We start from the raw sequence: 12,287 nt of genomic DNA, 5'->3' as shown, positions 1-12,287 counted from the left end.
TCTTATGACCACTAGAATTTACCCCTGAACGAGAAGATGATCCACTCTGTTAATTCCTATGACCACCATAACCACCACCAGATTTCTTAGTAAAGAAATCATAGGGTGCATTAGTAGACTCAAGGATAACAGATGAGTCATGAGATTTACTTTGTAGCCATTGTTTATAATGGAGTAATTTAGATCGAAGTTCATGGAACTTATAGGGAGTCTCACGATGTTCAACAGTAACCACAAAGTTATCAAACTCAAAGTTTAGACTATTTAATATATGTAAAACAATATCATCATCAAAAGTTGAATCATTAATGGTTGCTAGATGATGTGATTTCAAATTGAGTTGTAGTAAAAAGTTCGTTGAGACTTGTGAAAGCAAAAGATTTTAGATTTAATGAAATTTAAAAGAAAAAACAAAACTTAATTCAAGATTATTAGGATTAACCAAGACACTGATTCCACTATCACACATGAATAAATTATGGCAAATAATTCAAAACTCTAATTATCTTTTAAGTCCCTTATTTCTTAATTCACAATTAATCAAACATATTCTCAAATATTAATTGTATTCCCCAAGCATAGACTATCAATTGATTAAACAAAGTATAATCTATCAAATTGAATCACAAATAATTAAGAAAATTATATAAACATTTAAAAACTCTGCAAGAGGAGTGATTGAGTGAATTATAATTAAGAATTAGAGAAAATGAAATAGTTACCCATTATTCATGCGTGAATAACTTCCTCATTTCCTTGGTTGTGGGAGAATTAGCTCATTATCATGTTGGAAACACACTCAAGATTCATTTTTATTGCTCAAAGGGTGTTTACAAAGATGAAATGGAGAAAAACTATTAAAAACCGGGTTTATAACAATTATAAGTGTTACAAAATAAAAAGAACGATAGAACAGAGTGCTGTCGCTGATTCTCGAGCCTCGCCTGTGTGTCGTTTCCACTGTTGAGAAACAACTGTTGTTGCGCGCCTAATGTTCTTGGTGTTCTTCACAACAGCAGAAATGGTGATTCTTCTGCAACTCGACTTACACGGCTCTGTAATCTCTCCCAAACTCTCTGTTCCCATCTACGCTACCCCAGAGTCGTATTTATAATCAACAGGGACAAGAATAACTCCTCATTACTCCACGAAATCTTCTATTACTCGACAGTGAAGAAAAATCTTCTCAGGAATATTTTCTTCCCTGATTTACCTTCTCATACGTATGTTGTACAAAGAATTGCTCCAGCACGTTTCTACCTAATCCCAGTAGCAGTTATACATGCAGTATCCTCACGATATCTCTTCAACATGGCACAAAAATCCCGAGTATATTTCCCATACGTGGCTTGCTCTGCTTTCTTAAACCGACGAGAATATCTCTTCTCAACCTGATTTCTCGTGCTAGACTACTTCAAACACGTTGATTTGTTACCCATACACGCTCCAGATCTCGGCCAACAACATTTACCCACTCGCAAACCAACCAAAAATAGCTGGAAAAATTCCGAGCAAAACTATCTCCTCTGTGTCACGAAAAATCTCGTGTCTAACCTAATTTTGTCGAATCCAATGGACTTACTAGTTCTGCATAAGTGTAACAGGCACGAGAAAACTTATTGGAGCGATTTAGTCTCGCTGGAAAACTCCCAAAATCGATCACTTCCAATTCTCGGGTTTTCACAAACCACTTTCCCGCCAAAACTCAATTTTAAACGATGAAGAAGAGTGCCCATTATCCAGAGTGGAGGTGCCGATAGAAAATGGGTGATGTGGATGAATTTGGGCTACACATATCCATGGGCGCTCCTTAGCCAAATCTGGGGTCCGTATATCAAATTTCCTCCTGGGTGCCCCGAGCAACTTTTCGACCCGAATTTTCCAAAAATGTTTATTTCCCAAAAATACCTACAAATACCAAAAAAACACCATAATAAGTACGAAATCGAGTACCAACAATGCAGAAAATTGAGGACAACTTAGACACAAAAATGTGTCTATCAAAATACCCCCAAGCTTATTATTTGCTAGTCCTCGAGCAAATCTAATCTAGAAAATAAAATGACTACACTTAACACATGCAGCAAGCCGTTAAACCGCTAGGTGGCCCTAGCGGCGAAGTGTTGTCTCCGGAGGGTTTACCAGAGATGTACCCACAAAACCTTTACTCCAGACCCTAGATATCTATGCAGAACCTTGGAAGGTACTAAAGAATCTCCTTGGTTTGCATACAATCATTGACTATAGGAGGAAGTACCCTGAAGCGAAATTCCAATTTTTGTACACGAGTTTGTACTCAGCATACTATAATTCATATATACGTGACATATCTCTACTCAGATAGTTTCTAGACATTATAACCGGAATCAACCAATCATATGGAAAGATTAAGAAGATGGATAAAGAGAAAAATAGATGGTTAAAGTGAACGGTGTTTCCCATATCTGTCTGAAGGCCTCTGCCAAGATGATCCTATCCTAATGGATTGAGATACCGGTGTGACTAATATTAACACAACTGGCATATACAATGGGACCAGTGGTCGATAAACCTAACTCTAGGTCAACACAACTGGCATATACAAAGGCACCAGTGGTCGACTTTATTGAATTTATTCCGGTTGGTCTGATGGTCTGGTCTCAATTTTTATTTTTTATTCTTTTTTATTTTTTTTTGTATCTCAATCACTCTATTTCACCTAGCAATGGTAATAACTTGAGTCGTGTGCCCCACCAAATCACTTAAGAAATAAAAACAGAAGGGATTAGGATTCAACGAGTTATGGCGAAACTACCATGTTTTTTTTAATTCTAACACCTGAGCTCTGTGCTTTTATGAATAGACTCTTTAGATGTTTCCATCTAATCAGATTGGTTCCTCAACTCCTACAACCAAGATGTTCCCATCAACTTAGATTGGTTAGTGCCAACCTTAATAAGCATAAATTTCTAGGCTCTGGAGTTTATTTATTGCAACTAAAAGCTAACAAAAGTTTCTTCCCCACTCCCAAACTTAAATCTAACATTGTCCTCAATGTTTCTAATGAAAGAGAAATACCAAAAAGCAAAGTAACATGAGGAACCAGTAAAGAGAGAAGTCGGAAAGATGGTACCTGGGTGAAGAGAGAAATCAAAAACTAATATACAACATACAATCGCCTCGATGGTCAATCAAGGGTAAACAAAGTCCTCCAGAGGGACCTCCTCAACATCACCTGTAGGAAAGGGATCTAAAAAGGGTTTCAATCTCTGACCGTTAACCTTCGAAGAACTACTGCCATCTGGTGTCTCGATCTCAACAAATCCATGAGGAAAGACAGTGCGAACAATAAAAGGACCCTTCCACCAAGAACGTAACTTCCCAGGGAAAAGATGCAAGCGGGTATCATACAGAAGAACTTTTTGACCTGGAAAATATGACTTCCCTAAAATATTTCTATCATGCACAAGTTTCATTTTGTTCTTATACTCCTTCGCACTATCGTAAGCATCTATAAGAATCTCTTCCAACTCATTGAGCTGGAGTTTCCTATAGGCTCCTGCTTTGTCAAGTGAAAAATTTAGCTGCTTAACATCCCAATAAGCTCTATGTTCTAACTCAACAGGTAAATGACATGCCTTTCCATACACAAGCCGATAAGGCGACATTCCAATGGCGGTCTTAAACGCAGTACGGTAAGCCCATAAGGCATCAGTAAGCCTAGACGACCAGTCTTTCCGATTAGGATTAACTGTTTTCTCTAATATACGCTTTATCTCCCTATTAGAAACCTCTACCTGACCACTAGTCTGTGGATGATATGGGGTAGCTATCTTATGTGTAATTCCTATATTTCTTCATCAAAAGCCTAAAAGGTCCATTACAAAAGTGCGTCCCTCCATCACTAATTATAGCTCGCGGTGTACCAAAACGTGTAAGTATATTATTTTTCAAGAACTCAATCACAACCCTATGGTCATTGGTTTTACACGCAACCGCCTCAAGCCACTTAGAGACATAGTCTACAGCGACAAGGATGTAAAGGTTACCAAAAGAATTGGGAAACAGACCCATAAAGTGAATACCCCATACATTAAAGACCTCAACAACTAAAATAGGGTTCAGGGGCATCATGTTCCTACAGGAAATGGTTCCTAATTTCTGGAAACGCTCACAAGTAACACAGTGACTATGGGAGTCTTTAAACAACGAAGGCCAATAGAATCCACACTGCAATATCTTAGCAGCAGTCTTCTTAGCACTAAAGTGACCCCCACAAGCATGATCATGACAAAAGGAAATGATACTGGACTGGTCACTCTGAGGTATACATATCCTAATAATCTAGTCTGAACAATACTTAAACAAATAAGGATCATCCCAAAAGAAGTGCTTCACCTCGGCTAAAAACCTAGAACGATCTTGTTTACCCCAATGTTGGGGCATTCGACCAGTAACAAGATAATTCACTATATTCGCATACCAAGGTGCTTGGGTAACAAAGAACAGTTGTTAATCAAGAAAACTATCCCTAACAGGAGGAGAATCATTAAGGGTATCCACAACAAGCCTAGACAAGTGTCTGCTACTACATTTTCTGCACCTTTTTTATCTCTAATGTCTAAGGAAAATTCCTGCAACAATAGGATCCATCTAATCAATCTAGTTTTAGTATCCTTCTTGGAAAGAAGATACTTCAAAGCAGCATGATCAGTAAAGATTATGACCTTAGAACCTAAGAGGTAGGATCTAAACTTGTCTAAGGCAAACATAATAGCTAATAGTTCCTTCTCCGTAGTGGTATAGTTCAACTTGGCATCATTTAGAGTTTTGCTAGCATAGTAAATCACATGAAGTAACTTATTTTCTCGCTGACCTAGCACAACACCAATACCATAATCTGAAGCATCACACATGATATCAAAGGGTAGGTTCCAGTTGGGCTCCTGGACTATGGGGGAGGTAGTGAGTAAATTCTTAAGCTTCTTAAAAGCCTCTAAACAAGCCTCATCAAAGAAAAACTTAACGTCTTTTTCAAGCAAATTGCAAAGAGGTCTAGAAATTAAGCTAAAATCTTTAATGAATCGACGATAAAAACCTGCATGCCCTAAGAATGACCTAATATCTCTTACGGTTTTTGGGACCTATAAAGTTTTAATAAGGTCAACTTTGGCTCTGTCTACCTCTATACCCTTCGAAGATACGATATGCCCTAGAACAATTCCTGAACGAACCATGAAGTGACATTTCTCCCAATTAAGCACTAAATTCTTTTCCTTACACCTAGTCAAAACTAATGACAAATGATGCAAGCACTCATCGAAATACGAACCAAACACTGAAAAATCATCCATAAAGACGTCTAAGAACCGTTCTAGCATGTCAGAAAATATTCTCAGTATACAACGCTGAAAGGTCGCATGGGCATTACATATCCCAAAAGACATGCGTCTATACGCAAAGGTACCAAAGGGACAGGTAAAATTGGTTTTCTCTTGGTCTTTTGGGGCTATGAAAATCTGATTATAACCGCAGTATCCATCTAAAAAGCAATAATGGCTACGTCCAGCTAATCTCTCTAGCATTTGGTCGATGAAGGGAAGGGGAAAGTGGTCCTTCCTATTGACCTTGTTCAATTTTCTATAGTCAATACAGACACGCCAACCGGTGGTCACCCGTGTTGGGATTAACTCATTGTTATCATTCTGGACTACAGTAATACCAGATTTCTCGGGAACAACCTGAACGGGGATGACCCACTTACTGTCTGAAATGAGGTAGATAATGCTTGCATCTAACAGCTTAAGAACCTCGGTTCGAACTACTTCTTTCATATTAGGGTTCAGACGACGTTGCATCTCTCTAGAAGGTTTGGTGTCACTCTCTAAATAGATCTGATGCATACAATCAGTAGGACTTATACCCTTAATGTCTTCTATGGTCCACCCTAAAGCTTCCTTGTTATTCTGAAGGACAGTCACTAGCCTACTTTCCTGATCACTATCCAAGTCGGATGCCATAATCGCAGGTAAAGTTTCAGATGGGCCTAAAAACACATACTTCAGGGAATCTGGTAATGGTTTAAGGTCCAACTTAGGAGGATTTTCTAACGAAGGAACTAGGGTAGACTCAGAAACGGGTAGAGGTTCGAACTTAGGTTTCTAGCCATTACTAGTGTCTATCAAAGGGGTTGAATCTAACAAAGCATTCACCTCATTAATCACATAGTCATCATCAAAATCAATCCCAAAGTGGGCTAGGCATTTCTCTAATGGATCTTCTAACAAAGTGTTTGGTAATGACTCCTCGACTAATGTTCCTATCATGTTCACCTCTTCTATGTTCGAGTCATCTAGTTCAGAGGGTAGCTTACTAATATTAAAAATGTTCATCTCAATAGTCATATTAACAAAAGACAAATTCATAATACCATTTCGACAGTGAATGATTGCATTGGATGTAGCTAAAAACAGGCGATCTAAAATCACTGGTATTTGGTTCTCTGGGTCAAGGACAGGTTGAGTATCTAGGATAACAAAATAAACTGGATAAATAAACTTGTCGACCTCAATAAGAACGTCTTCGATCACACCACGAGGAATTTTAACGGACCTATCAGCTACCTGAAGGGTCATCTGGGTAGGTTTCATCTCACCAAGTCCAAGCTTAAGGTACACATGGTATGGCAGTAAGTTCACACTGACTCCTAAGTCAAGCAAAGGTTTCTCGACACGGTATTGATGAGTGCCAAATATTGTATATATCTATCCCTTTTTGTTGGCATTTTAACTCATCTTTTGTGCATTAATTCTACATATTATCCCATATTCTGTATTTTCAGTGTTTTCAAGAATAAATATTTTTATTAATTAATTTTGTATTTTTAGGTAATAAATAAAGTTCGGATGAGTCGCGGAGCGAAAAGAGCAGAAAAGTAGTGAAAAGCCGGGAGAAATTACGCAAGGAAGCCGCGAAGAATGGTGCGCACAACCTCATTTTCTACACACAAAAGCGCCTCCGTTCTCAGCCGTCAGATCAGTTCCCAGAAGCATCCGATGGTCGCTCCTTCATAGAGCATCAAAATCTGAAGTCTCTGCCAAGCACCACAGCGCTGAAATTTCAAGCCTTCAGATTAGATGGTAGTTGAATCCAACGGTCGATCTCTTGCTGTGCATCGAAGTTTGATATCTCCGCCTAACACTACAACACCTAACTCCATCTGGCGTCGTTGATTGTGTTGTATTATATAATCCAGCGGTCTCTACAAACTTCACTTCATCTCACCGTCCGATTGATCTTTCATCTCCCTATCCCACGGCTCAGCGTCGCAGATCATCAAACTAGATACACTCGCCTCACACCCTAGCGACCGAGCACCTACACCTCAAACAAACGCACCCTTCCCTTCTCCATCGAACCATCTCCTCCATCACCCCCTCTGCAGAACCGCCATGCCCCGTACCACCACCATGTCCATCTCCATCACCACCACCTCACCCCAAATCACTCCACTAATTTCTCCCCAACTCTATTCTACCTAAACCCATCACGTACCATCTCTTTAATCATCATTTACAACCTCAATTTCTCATCTCTCTGCCTGAAACCCTAGGTGAGAAATTGGTGATATAAATGATGATTAAAGCATCAATTGGAGCTCGAGAGGAACGAGAAGAAGCAGGAGAAGAGTGGGTCGACGAGATGGAGCGAGTATCTCATCAACAGTAGGTAAATCAATTTCACCAAACCCTAGTTCTACTGTTTTGGGTGAAAATTGGGGGAAAGCCCTAATGATGTAATTGACTATAAATTGGGACTATGGGTTGTGTTAGAAGACATGTTGGGACTAGCCCACATCCAGAACTTTCAGTTCTGTTAACTGTTAACTTTAGTTCAGTTCACTTTTCAGTTAATGTTCAGTTCAATTTGCTGCTAATGTTCAGTTCCATGTTTCAGTCAAAATTCAGTCATGTTCACTGTTAGTTATTTATAGTTAATGTTCATGTTCTGCTGTTAAACTTGTTGTTAGTTAAATGTTCATTGTTAATACTTGTATCCTGTTAATGCTATCCATTCCTGTTGATGTTTGTTACATGTTCATTGTTGTTGCTCCTGTCACTGTCAGTTACATGATGGAATACTAGGCTAGATATCTTAAAAGCTTTGTGCTAATTGTGCAATGGCAAGAAATCAGTGCTCATAGCAAGCTGATTTTCTTGCCATTCTTGTTGTATGCTTAGGTTGCACTTTGATTGAGTATTGGGAGAAGCTAGTGCTTATAGCAAGCTAGCTTTCAACCCATTCTATAGGAATGCCTGTATTCTGCCTAGTATTGCTTCTATTCATGTCAGTTTCACCTCATCTTTGCCCTTGGCCTCAGGCCTTGGTTCAATTTTGTGTTGCCTTTGTGTCATTTCATTTTGCTTTCATTTTGTTTTGTTGCTGTTTTGCTTTGTTCCATTGTTCTGGTTCTGTATTGATTTTGTTTTGTTTTTGCCTTGCTGTTTCTTCCCTGCCCTGCAACTCTGTTGCTTCTCCTGTTTGCATTGTCTTTACTGCTTCAGCAGCTGCAGCTGTTACTGCAACTCTGTTGCTGCTGCACTACTGTGCATTTTCCATTGCTTGCCCCTGCAGCACTTGTGCTGTATTGCTCTTGTGCACTGCTTGTGCTTCACTGCTGTTTCCCCTGCTGCAGCTCTGTTGCACTGCATTGCTGTGCATTTTCTGTGCTGCTGCCACTTCTCCTGGTGTGCTGCTACTGGTGCCTGCTGCACTGCTACTTGCCTCTCTGCAGCTGCTGCTGCCAATCATCTTTCTCTGAGCTCTTGCACTTCTGCTGCTGTGCATTGCCTCCCTTCCACTGCTGCTGCCTTCCATGGCCAAGCCAAAGACTGCTGCTTCAACTGAGCCCAAAAGCTCAGTTCACTCTCAATCCTTTGAATTCCATAGTAAGCCCAAAGCCTAACTCAGTAACCAAGCCCAGAGCATAACTTGGGCTCATCAGCAGACCAAAATCAAAGCCCAGTTGTTTAAGACCAAAGCCCAAACTCATTAAGGCCCAATCCAACTTAACTGTGGGCTTAATCAAAAGCCTAAGTTTAAGGCCAAAGCCCATTTGCACTTCAAAGACAAACTGAGCCCATGCTCAGTTCATTTTAACAAGCCCATTAGCACTTTAAGCCCAACACTTCCAAAGGGCTTCTAAGCCCAAAGCAAATTTAGGAACCCAATTAGCTAAGACACATTTCCGAAACACACCCGATCTCTGTGGATCGACCCGTACTTGCACATTTGCCACTTTCGACACCGTGCACTTGCGGTTATAATTTGTAGGACCTTTTAGAAACCTACCAGGTATTTACCTATTGTGCAAGAAATAGTAGGAGTCCCTGGGTCTTTATACTTAGGAGTAGTTGTATTCTGGATAATGGAACTCACATGACTAGCTAGGAAGGCTTTCTTCTGGACACTAAGTTTTCGCTTTCGCATACACATATCCTTAAGAAACTTGGCATAAGCGGGAATCTTCTTAATTGCATCTAACAATGGAAGGTTGATAGTAACCTGCTCGAAAACCTCCAATATATCATTAAAGTTGGACTCCCTCTTAGTTGGAACTAGCAGCTGGGGGAACGGGGCTCTTGGAACAAATCCGGGCTCATCATGACCCTCATTGGTCTCTTTGGAGACTCTATCAGTCTCCTCATTTTTTGGCTCAGAAGGATTAACTACAGCATGTTCACTATCATGCATGACAACTTTATTGTCAACTTTCTTTCCACTCCTAAGGGTTGTTATAGAATTCACATGATTGTACAATTTCTCTCCTTTAGGTTAGGATCAGTTTGACTAGGGAATCTTCCATCTTCTCTTTCACTAAGATACTTAGCTATTTGGCCGACTTGAAGTTCTAAGTTAGCAAGAGACTGGGAATTATTCTTAAAATTTTGCCTGGTTTCTTCTTGAAAACCATAGTGGTTCTTTGATAACATATCATGGTTCTTTGATAACATAGTAAGGGTTTCTTCTAAGGTGGAGATCTTTTTCTCATTCTGAAACTGGGGTTGACCTAAAGAGTTCTTAACATAACCAAAACCTGGGGGAGGCTGAGAATTACTAGACTATCCTTGATTCTGACCCTTAGACCAAGAAAATTAGGATGGTTTCTCCAACCAGGGTTGTAAGTCTTTGAGTATGGGCCAAACCTCTGACGGTTCTCAAACCTAGCATTGTTATAGGCACCATGGGCTTGCTCTTCACTAACCTTACCTTCCCAAAACGAGTTATTGGGTTCTACTCCACAACTAGACACTTGAGAGGCTTTAAACCTATCATCAGTTTCAACAAGAGACCTATGTTTAGGATGATTCAATTCCAAATCTTCTAACCATCTAGACAAAGCAGCAAACTTAGCATCAGACCCTAAGCTTGTATCTACCACATTGGTGCTACTTCTATTGACCAAGAGTCTTTTGGGGGGTTCAACACAAGACTCCCACTGTTGGGATTTTTCAGCGACAGCTCCTAAGAAGGTGAAAGCATCATCAGCACTTTTACTAGTGAACTCACCAGCGCACATAGACTCAACCATGGCTTTGGTTGAATAGTCTAAACCATCATAAATAATCTCTACGAGTTTCATCTTTTCAAATCCATGGTGAGGACACTGGGATAGGAGATCACTGAATCTCTCTAAGAACCTATAAAGAGACTCTCCCTCTTGTTGCACACTAGCACTAACTTTCTGCCTAACAGACACAGTTTTATGCTTAGGGAAGAATTTCATATAGAAAGCAGCAATAAGTTCCTGCCATGTTTCAATGGATTCAGATGGTAGGTTGTTCAGCCATGTCTTGTCTTTATCTCTCAAAGAAAAGGTAAATATCTTAAGTTTCAAGACTTCATCAGTAAGGTCTTTTATTATAATTGTCCCATAAATTTCCTCAAAGTCCCTAATATGAAAATAAGGGTTCTCATCATCTTTCCCTAAGAATATAGGGATCATCTGAAGAATACTAGGTTTTATCTCGAAATTAGCCGTAGTGGCTGGCAATTTAATGCACGAAGCTCGGGTGGACCTAGTTGGGAACATGTAATCTTTCAAAGTTGTCATTGCTGGCACAGCTGAAGTACTAGGGGTATTTTCCTCACGAAGAGACAGATTCTCAAACCTGAAGTTTCCAAAAACAGGGCTCTCAAAAGAAGAGTCTTCGAGCTCCCCGCCTTCACAAGAAGAACTACTAGGTTTATCACTAAGCAAACGACCTAGAGTGTTTCTTTTCCAAGCCCGCTCTTTAATAACCTTGGGCATACACTATAAAACAAAAGATAAATAAATAAATCCTAAAAGGAAGGGAAGTTCTATGCAAACACAAACAAGGCTGACTCCACCACAACAAACCTACTGATTTCTAGCAAACAAAAAGTATGATGGTTCCACTTAGATTGTTTCTAGACCAGCTTCTAATCCTTCAAAAGGGAATTAGTTACAATTTAAGCAAACCCCTCTGAAATCAATCCGAGTTTAACTAAGTTGAATCCAGACGAGGGAAGCTCAATGGAGATTTGATACCCAAGGCCTCACCGGCGTTACAAGGCGGCGTATTCAACTCACAGAAACCATCATGAACTTTGAAGCATGCTTAAAGAGTAACCAATATTTTTCAAATGACTTTCCTATTAAGCTCGTTTCCCTATAGGTCTCGTTCTAGTCAAATTTTAGGCTTAGGTTCGCGTTTGGTTTCGTTTTCCTAAGGCGGGCAAGAAGGGAACGGTGAAGAAATCCGAATCCTTATCTTGTATGGCCAGTCCTTGCCCTTTACTAGGAAATTAAAGAAGTTGTTTTCAAATCCTCAGCATATATACAAACGAAGGAATACAGTAACTCGCTGACAGGAGATTCGCGAGTGTTTCGACAAACTTACCTCCAGTACCAGACGGGGGATGAACCGCTGAAGTCGACTCGAGACACGACTCTTATGTCATGTACGAACCCGAGGGGCCGAGGAGATATCGTAATCGCCTTCCTTCTCTGCAAACAATTGATATTTAAACTACCCTTCCGTAGGGTTTAAATAAAGTCCCAAAGTCCACAGTCCAAAGTACAAAAATAAAGTGCAAAAGAAAAAGATAATCTAAAATAAATTCTAAAAAAAAAATGTCTCTCTCTCTTTTTTTTTAATTAATTTTTATTCTCCTTTTCTTTCGCTCCTTTTGCGTTGCTTTTACTCCAAATCTTTAAGTATTCACCAAAAGCTTTGGCAAATTTTACTTTCGCTCCAAATTCCAAAATCTGTAAGGAAAAGACA

The sequence above is a fragment of the Papaver somniferum genome, unplaced genomic scaffold, assembly GCF_003573695.1.
Source record: "Papaver somniferum cultivar HN1 unplaced genomic scaffold, ASM357369v1 unplaced-scaffold_80, whole genome shotgun sequence".
Classification (NCBI taxonomy): domain Eukaryota; kingdom Viridiplantae; phylum Streptophyta; class Magnoliopsida; order Ranunculales; family Papaveraceae; genus Papaver; species Papaver somniferum.
Note: the sequence above shows the minus strand (reverse complement) of the source record.